The 9742-nt window shown below is 40.7% G+C and overlaps 1 pseudogene; it reads left to right on the plus strand.

The window, feature by feature from the left end:
• Positions 1-929: 929 nt before the first annotated feature.
• On the plus strand, positions 930-1417 carry LOC119051515 (ubiquitin-40S ribosomal protein S27a-like; annotated as a pseudogene).
• Positions 1418-9742: the final 8325 nt, after the last annotated feature.

The raw sequence follows: 9742 nt of genomic DNA on the forward strand, positions 1-9742 counted from the left end.
CCAAGCTATGATGTCAGCAATTTTCCAGAGCAATGTATCGAGATGTTCTCTATCCCCTTCTTGCTTCACTCACCCCATGACACTGTTAGTATATTACACTGGTATTACATTATGTCTGATTAAGCTGACACGGATGGATCATGGTTACTCAACTCTTTTAGAGTAAGGGAGATTTCCCCCATTAAATATCTGGGCTCACATTTGTATTTATATGTATACTTTGTGCTATGTATGTATATGTATGTGTGTGCATATATATTACATATGTGTATATAATACACACACTAGCATAGATTCTGTTATAAACTGGAACAGTTCTGGCTGGGAAAGTTGATTGAAATGAATAGTTCAGGGAATAGTTTGTGGTTTTCAAATCTTCCTCTTTACCTCCTTTGCATGATCAAAGAGTTAGGTGTAGTTTTTATTAATAAGAAAAGTTGAGAGAGTCCGACAGACAGATGCAGAGGGACGGACAAAGGAAGGGACCCATAGAGATGAATGCATGGACCAAAGGAGAGGCATTTATTGTGTCCTGTGAGACTATTCCTAGGCTAGGTTATTTTCTTGTTTAATTCTTATAATAACCCAGTGAAGTAGGTTTTATCTTGATTTTATAGATGAGGAAACAGGCTCAGGGAGGGATTCTACTTTGCTTAGGGTTGTTCACGCTACTCATAGGTGGTAGTGCAGAGATTCAAATGAAGCCATCTTACTCCCAGGATCGTGGATTTTTTTTTTCATTCTCTCAAGGGCTAAGCCATTATTTTTCTTTCCTGAGAGCTGACAGCTAACTCTCCATCTCTGTCTGTTTTCCTAGATTTTCTTTGATCTCTTCTTGAAACTTTTTTCAAGGAATTTTAATTTTCTGTATTTGAAAATAAAGAGCAGCTCCCGTTCTGATCCACCATCTATGGTGGAATGCCACCAAGATGCAGATTTTCATGAAAACCCTTATGGGGAAGCCCATCACTCTTGAGGTTGAACCCTCAGATACAATAGAAAATGTAAATAAGGCCAAGATCCAGCATAAGGAAGGAATTCCTCCTGATCAGCAGAGACTGATCTTGCTGGCAAGCAACTGGAAGATGGATGCACTTTGTCTGACTGCAACGTTCAGAAGGAGGCCACTCTTCATCTTATGTCGAGACTTCGTGCTGGTGCTAAGTAAAGGAGGAAGAAGTCTTATACCACTCCTAAGAAGAATATGCATAAGAGAAAGAAGGTGAAGCTGGCTGTCCTGAAACACTATAAAGTGGGTGAGAGTGGCCGAGTCAGTCGCCTTCATCGCGAGTGCCCTTCAGATGAGTGTGGTGCTGGTGTTTGCCTGGCCAGCCACTTTGGCAGACGTTACTGTGGCAAATGCTATCTGACCTATTGCTTCAACAAACCAGAAGATGAGTCGTTGTATATGGGTTAACAAAAGACATGAAATAACATTAAAAAAAAAGAGCAATGTGTCTGAAAGGTTTTTTACCCCCTTGCTTTCTAGAGTAATTCTTTTTCTGAATTTTGTTACCGCTGCTTTTTGCTCTTATAGCTCTTCCAATTTTTACTGGAATATTAAGCAATGGAAGGTGCTGTTTCATTTCAAATGATTGCTCATCTTTCAATGGAGGTGGTTTTGGGGGGTCTTTGATTTGCTTACTTAAAATGTGAGGGATAGCATGAGAGGAGTGAACTAAGGCAGCAAGTCACTTCACTTGGTTTGCATTGTCTCTGAACTCCTTACTGAATCTGCTTCATTCTCTGTTCTCGTGGGCACCTCTCATTCCAAATTTTGGCATTCTGCTATTCAAAATGAGCAGAAGTTTAGTGTGACTCTCATAGAAGCTACATATATCAGTGTTCTTCAGCAATTTCATGTGAACAACAAATACAGTTAAATGAATAATACAATGAAACTAAAATGCTCATTACTTAGTAAGTCAGTCGGTTGTTCAAACAGCAGTACAGTAGAATGAGGAGAGCTGTACTATTGGCTACCTTTTCAGATGGTATTAAGATAAAAAAGAATAAGCTTCAGGAGTAGTTGCAGCCACATTCATCGATCGATTATTTAGGGACGGGTACCTAGGTGTTTGTACAGAATATCTCATTTACTTCTTACCTCTGGAAGCAGACACTGCTGCAGGCATTTTACCATTGAGGGAACAGAGGTTCAGAGGGGTTAAATAACTTGTCCAAGATCATTTAGCCAATAAGTAGCAGAACTAGACCCTGATTCCAGTTCTTCATCTATCTGAGTGAGGGACTGGGGAACGTTCTTCCTTCATTAGTACCTCCCTCTTATTACAACAGCTTGTAAATGCTAGGTCAGGAGTGCTATGGAAATATTGTTTATGTTATATGTTAAAATACAGAATAGGGTAGGAAGAGTTACTCAGATAATAGCAGAGAAAGGCTGGCTAAAAACATTAAGCATTAGAGCAAGGTCGCATTTCCTCGATGAAAACTCCTTTCTTGAGGCAGAGGACCTGAATACAGAGGGGTCAGATGTTCTCATGGTTAAAAAGGCTGAGGAAAGGGGGCCTGTGGTGAGCTGTGGGCTGTCACTCAGCAAGCCAATTGAGTGAATAAGCACTGCACGGATCTCCACGGAATACTTTCATCCTAAAGTGTTCCGAGAAATCCCTGACTGTCCATTAGACTTCCCACGAGATGCTGAGCTCGGTCCCATACCCAAAGAGTGTTTTTCTACTCTCAAGGAAGTGGTTCTAAACCAGGCGATGTGTTGTCTGCCGGGCGGGGGGCGGGGGGGGGATGCTTGACAGTATCTGGAGACATCTCTGATTGTCTCAACTGGAGAGGGTGCTGCTGGTATCTAGTGAGTAGGAGTCGGGGGGCTGCTAAACATTTTACAATGTACAGGATGTCTTTCCACAGCAAAGAATTATCAGACTCAAAATGCCAGTGGTGGTAAGATAAGTCTCCCATTAGGTTAAGCCAACAGACGGCAGACCTCCTGTTCTCCTGGTCTTCAAGACAACAGGGTGTGTGAGAGGGTAAGGTTTGGGTGGAGGGGGGACAAGTGAAGACTATATATAAAGCTTCATGGAACTTATATTGAGCTTTTAAGTTCAAGTCCCTACTTTTTAATCCCAAATCCAGTGATTTCCATAGTTTTTCCCTCTTAGGAAGTATTCTGTACAATTTCATAAAAATCTTTTTCCAGAGAATGTTTTGTTGGAAAATAGTGTGATAGTGACAAACACTTTTAAAAATGAAAAGTTTCCAGTTAAGATGGATCAAGGTTAAAGTGCCAAATCTCAACTTCCTATAATTTTTGGGGAAAAAAAAAAAAAAGACCTTTGAGAAAATGATGCAAATGTGTGAATGTCTATATAACAGCCCCAAGTACAATTTACTTCAGTAAAGCTGGTGGAAAAATGGCTTGTAGTTCTAGAACAAATATTAGTATATGATTTGATGCTGTAAAGAAAATGTAGATTTACGTAATATTGGGGGTGAGTTTTGCTACTCTTTTCTGCTTTGCTGCTAGTAAGTTTGTATCCATATTTCACCTATATATTTTTATTTTTAATATTTTCATTTAATTTTTCTGGACAAGCTCCGTAAGGGCTGTACCTTGGTGATGGCAGGAGGGGGTACAGAATGCCCAGATGAGTCTTCTAAACCTCACGATTCAAGAGCTTTCTTTGTCTTTTTCGCTATAGAGTCAGACTCTTCCTGACAGTATAGCTCATCTCTGCAGCCGACAAGAGGGATAGTTTGCTTCAGGATGAGTCTCTCATCTTCCGGAAGCGTGTTTTTTATCGGCACTTTCAGAGCTCCCCCACTGCGGGGCCTTTTCACCCCAGGCTGCTTCTTGTTATGTCTTCTGGTGCAGCACCTGCCTGCTCTTGGCTGCTTTGAGGAGCTCTCACCTGAACTCTGGAGTCCACAGATTATATGTGTACTGTTTTCCCTGAAAATGGCATTTGTGTATTTTTGCTTTTATTATTAAGATTTTCAGAAGAAGAAGAAGAAGTACTTACACTGGAATTCTGCTGCAGTTTTTTTTTTAATTTTGACTAGATTTTGCCTTTATTTTTATTTTTATTTTATTGATTATGCCATTACAGTTGTTCTATTCCCCCCCCTTTATTCCCCTCCACCCTGTACCCCCTGCCCCTACCATTCCCCTTCCTTGAGTTAATGACCATGTGTCTCAAGTTCTTTGGATTCTATATTTCCCATACTATTCTTGCCCTCCCCCTATCTATTTTCTACCTACCATCTATGTTACTTATTTTCTGTACCTTCTCCCCCCTTCTCCTCTCACTCCCCTTTTGCTAACCCTCCATGAGATCTTCATTTCTATGGTTCTGCTCCTGATCTAGCTGTCCTTTTAGTTTGGTTTTGTTTTAGATGTGGGTGTTAATAACTGTGAGTTTTAAAACATGATGGGCACCATACCTTTCCAGAAGCACAGTCAGAGCTGAGCAAAGCAAAGCACGTGCAATTTTAAAAATCTACTGTTTCATCCACACACACGGTAGCAATTGCTAACATGGGTGCGGGGGAGCTATGGTAAGCCTAATTTATGTATCACCTTTATTTAGTTTTAATTCTGGTTTCTTTCTCTCACGTCTAAGTCTGGGCATCTCTGCCAGACAGCTACAGGTGCATTTCTAATCCCTTTAAGACAGCTACAGTGCTCAGATGGGGCAGTCACATTAGGGACAACGAGGCAGGTGCTCTGATGGTCTGTGTTGTGTGGTATTTGTGTGTGGTCAGTTCCCCACATTTCACATCATCTCCATACTCCTGCCCACTTATACACAGACAGGGCTGTAGAGTGCTAGGGAATATTGTGGGTAACAGACACCTTTTTAAAACTGCAAGTCATGATATAGAGTCCACGAGTATTGCAGAGAATAGTTAAGTCATCATGTGGAGAGCAGTATTTATTTTCAGGTAACCTGGAAAATATAAAGATTTCATGAGAGTTGATATTTTCACTCACATGTTATTATACCATTCCTATCACCATCTTTGAATGTCAAGGACAAGGTTACTGATGTATTCCTTTTATTATTATCTTTCATAGTCACTTAGCTGCTTAGCAACACTCTAGCACATTTTCTGGGCTATTGTCTGTCATGTGGAAGGCAGAAATGGTTGGGGGATGAGCTGAGGAGTGATGGCAATGAATGGGAAAACAATTTTTTAAAAATAAAGAGCATTTTACGATACATTAAGTTTTGTGCTGTTGGTGATGCAAAGATGAATACATCATGTGCCTCAACATGCCAATGGAAGGCCATAGACTAGCATTTTGTAAACACCTACTATGGGACAATGATTGGGGTAGGCCTTTTATTCAGTCCTTTTCACAACTCTAGCGTGTGGCCATTATTACTCCTACCTTAAAGAAGAGACATTCTAGAGCTCAGAGGAAAGGCATAGGGCCCAGACTTGGATTGATGACCTTAAAGTTCACACTCCTTCTACTGATCACATTTCAGTGGAGGAAACAGATTTGAGAACAATTTCCTGACATCTGAGTAATAGCTGGGACTAGAAATGAAAGTAGGCAACCTCAGTATTCCCAGTGTCTGCACCTGTATTAAGGTGCCATCTACACCTGGATCCTAAGGTTACGGGTATGCTTTGAAATTCTGTGTCTGAAGGCTGGAGAGTAGGTGGAAGGGCAGTAGGGGTTGGAGGGTTAAGAACTTTTGAGGAGCTTAATGCTGGGAAGATTAGAAACTAAACCAAACATAAGTATTACTGAGAATGCAGTGTTTCTCACAGAAGAATATGTAAGCCAGCCGGTCTCTTACCTGTTTTTTAAGGGAAAGCTTATAAAAGCATACCTTGTGCTTCTTATTCCCAGTGACTGATCTGATACTTTCTGGCTTGGCATAGGGTGCAGAAAATCTGAGGCTCCTCAGTGCCACTCTGGTGGAGAATTCCCTTGTCCTGGGGTTGGCTCTTTCCTACCACCTTCGTTCTCACGGACTCACCAAGTCCAAGTTATCTTCCCATTTGACCCACATGGGCTTTTCTGTGAAGTCCATTGTACTGTCTTCCTCGCACGCATATGCCTTCAGAGCAGGCTATTTGAACTAGAACTTTGCCGTGTGCCGTGCCATTTCCTATGTCACGTGAAGTCAATATGGCTGTGTAATTAAAAAGTTTAGCAACACTCACATTGCTGTGTTTGTGCTAGAATCATCTTGATGTCACCAGGGACTGAAGAATGCTGCCACCTGCTAGGAACATATGCATATGTTTGAGCAAAGGTTAATGAGTCTATTCAGTAAAAGGATTCAGGTGTCGGCTCGAGAGCTACTTGGTACAATCTGAGTAACAGAGCCCGGCTGCTCTGTCTGTGGAGCAGACCCCTCTCTGTCACACCGCTTAAATAATAAACTTTTCACTTTAAACCACAAAATAAGATAAAAAAGTAACAGAGCCCTATGTTCTAAAAACTAGATCAGTGCTGGGTAAAATAATATGAAGTGTCCTTTTAGGGAGGTAGTGAATAGAACAGTGGTTCGATTAATTATTTCAACCTTAAATATAAGACAAATTTTCTCTGGCTTGACCATCTACCTGCAAGGTAGATGCTCCACCTTTCAGGTATGTGTACAGCTGTTAAGCCTGTGTCAGACCAGTACATATTGTAGGGAAGAAAATTAAGATAAACCCCTTTATCTTAATCTCTGTGTACTTGTCTGTGTAGAGTGCAATGCTGTGTGCAAAGATGGTGCCCCTTGTGGAGGTATATACATAATGACGCGGACTGTATTTATTGAATATAAATAAATATAGGTTAAATTTAATTCCATTTAATTACACACAGCCTGCATAGCAATCTTCCCTTATCTGAAGGTCTTACTTAGTTAAATATGATGGCCAACCTTTTGAAAATCTAAATTCCTGAGTCTTTGGGAAAAAATGTTATTTTTAGTTATATATTTATTGAGATTTAAAAAAAAATTTAGAGGGGAAGGGAAGAAAAAAGAGAGAGAAACTTCAATGTGAGAGACAAACATTTATTGTATGCCTTCTGCCTTCTCTAAGTCCCCTGACCAGGACAAGCATGTGTCTGGACTGGGAACTGAACCCACAAACTTTTGGTTTGGGGGATAATGCCCAACCAACTGAGCCCTGCCAGCCAGGGCTATTGAGCCTTTTTGCTTTTGATTTACAAAGAGCAGTAGCACACCACTGAAAATTGCTCTTTGGACAAACAAGACATCCTTCTCAAATCAAGACAATGGTTTGACCTGAAGGAGACCATTCACCTCCCAGAGAAGAATACTAGTGAAACTTGTCTCTCTTTCACTCAACTTGCCTTACTTTAAGAAAGGACTAGTTTAAAAATAGGCATCTTTTATTCCCTGCCTGTCAGGGCCTTCTGCTTTCTCTTAAAAGCCAGCATTTACTGATGTTCTTTGATTGACATCCTTCTCAGTACTAAGAGGGAACAGAGAATGGGAGAATATTTTTATTTTATTGACAGGTGCTGAGTCCTTGTCAGGGACAATTGCTTAGCAACCTGTATGGTGCCACTTTTGGGAAAGAGGGTAGAAAAGGACAGAATTACTTATACACGAAAGGAAAGCCTATGTGACAAAGGCCATCTATCATAAAACAGTATTTTTTTTTTAAAAACTGGTTCTTTAAGTTAACAATATAACTTGTAAAATCTGCACAAATTATTTGTTCCTTGGTTGTTGGATTACTGAAGAGCTGGGATAACATTAGGTGTCTGCAAAATGTGTATCATTGTGGGGAAGTGAATGGTAGTTGTGTTCAGGGAAGGAAGACCTGGGTGCCTGTCTCAGCTCTCATCCTGGCCATGGGGCTCCATGTAGGCCACTTCCCCTTTCCCAGCTTCACTGATGCAATTGGGAAAACCACCCTTGTAAAGAGAAGATGTGATAAATGGGAAAAGTCACTGGTGGGTTTTGAACAAATTATTATTTCAGGAAAATCAATCATTTGGTGGTAGGGAGGATGGATTAGAGGCCAGAGATGGTAAAACCAAGGTCAGGGATGAGCCTGGTATATGAGAAAGACAAACACTTGAAAGAGTGGTTGTGGATGGAGAAGGAAATGGATGCAAGAGAAATTGCAGGTGCAAGATAGTGCATAGCAACCAATTCAATGTGGGGGCATCACTAGCAAGAGATTCCAGAAAGGAAGCACATTTTGAGGGAAGTGAGAATGAGTTCAGTTTCAGTTACACTACTTTTGGGGGGCTGGCATTGGTTTAGGTGGTGACTTCCTCAGGCAGGGTATTAAAAAAAATCAGGAGGATGCATCCACCAAGTTCATATCAAGAAGAATGGTCCCTCGGAAAGCCCTATTCAAAACCTAATGCCTGGTTCTTGTGTATGTGATGTTATTTGGAAACAGGCTCTTTGAAGATGGAATTACTAAATGAAAGATCTCCAGTTGAGATCATCTGGATTTAGGGTGACTAGGCCCTTATAAGAATTCTTATAAGAGAAAGGAGGAGATGTGACACAGAAACACATGACAAAGGCCATGCGAAGACGGAGACAGTGTTGGAATGACGCAGCCACAGGCCGGGGAACTCTAGGAACCAGCAGAAGCTGGAAGAGGCCATAAAAGATCCCCCATGGAGCCTTCGGTTGGATGTAGCCCCGCTGATGCCTTGGTTTCAGGCTTGTGACCTCCTGAAGTGCGAGAGAATGAACTTGTGTTGTGTTAAGTCACCCAGTTGATGGTGATTTGTTATGGCAGCTCAAGGAAGCTAACATAGTACCTCTTTTGGGAGCTCAGTATGCATTTTTGGAATGATGTTCTTGCATTGTGAAGTGGTGGTGGTGGGGGAATGAAGCTATTTATTTATCTTTACTAGCATATTGTTTCTGGGTAATTTTGAAGGTGGCTTTTCTTGCCAATCAGCAGAGGTGGCAATGAAGTAGTTTAGAAGAATGAAGTCTAGGACACCTTAGCACATGTAAAAATGACTAGTTATAAATTGATTCAGCCCCTCCTTCAATTAATTCATTTCCTTTCTTCCTTTTTTCCTTCCTCCCTCCTTCCTTCCTTTCTTCTCCTACCCCCATTATTCTCCTTTTCCTTTTTTTTAAACATAATATCTCTAGGTTGGGAGATTTCCTGCCTTTAAAAAAAGAAAAACAATTTATTAGCTTTTAATGTATATTCCCATTTTTAAGAGCTTCTAATCAGAACTTCTTGCCTTGGTTTACCAGTGTTATCTTATTCAAAAGTCACTAGAGCCCCATGTTCTGGTTAAAAATGTGATTTTTTTTTCCTCTGGGACTTTGGAAGTATTAAGAAAATAACTTGCAGATCTCTTTAACTTTGTTGTTACTGTCAATATTTAGTAAGATGTTACTGCCTAGAGAGGAGAGATTCTGTTTAGCCTGCTGCCTAATACAGGCTATGGCACAAGTAGGTCTCTGCATGTGTTTGTTGACCTAAACTGTCGAGTGAAGGATTGGATATACTGGCCTCACACTGCAGAGTTCTTAAAGTGAATTTTCCTAATAAAGTAGCAAGCACTGATATCTCAGGCTTTTATGAACTTGAGAAACCATTGTATGTTTGCATTATCAGTAAGAATGTTCTTCATTGCAAATATCAAAGAACTCAAGTCATCATGGCTTAACTAAAAGGAATGTATTAGCTTGTGGAACAGAAATTCTAGAAGTTCTCTCATTTCTGGTGAGGGTTGATCAAGGAGCTCAATGGTGCCAAGGAGTCAGTTTCTTCCTGTTTTCTGTTCTCCCTT

The sequence above is a fragment of the Artibeus jamaicensis genome, unplaced genomic scaffold, assembly GCF_021234435.1.
Source record: "Artibeus jamaicensis isolate MK-2021 breed Jamaican fruit bat unplaced genomic scaffold, CSHL_Jam_final contig_519, whole genome shotgun sequence".
Classification (NCBI taxonomy): domain Eukaryota; kingdom Metazoa; phylum Chordata; class Mammalia; order Chiroptera; family Phyllostomidae; genus Artibeus; species Artibeus jamaicensis.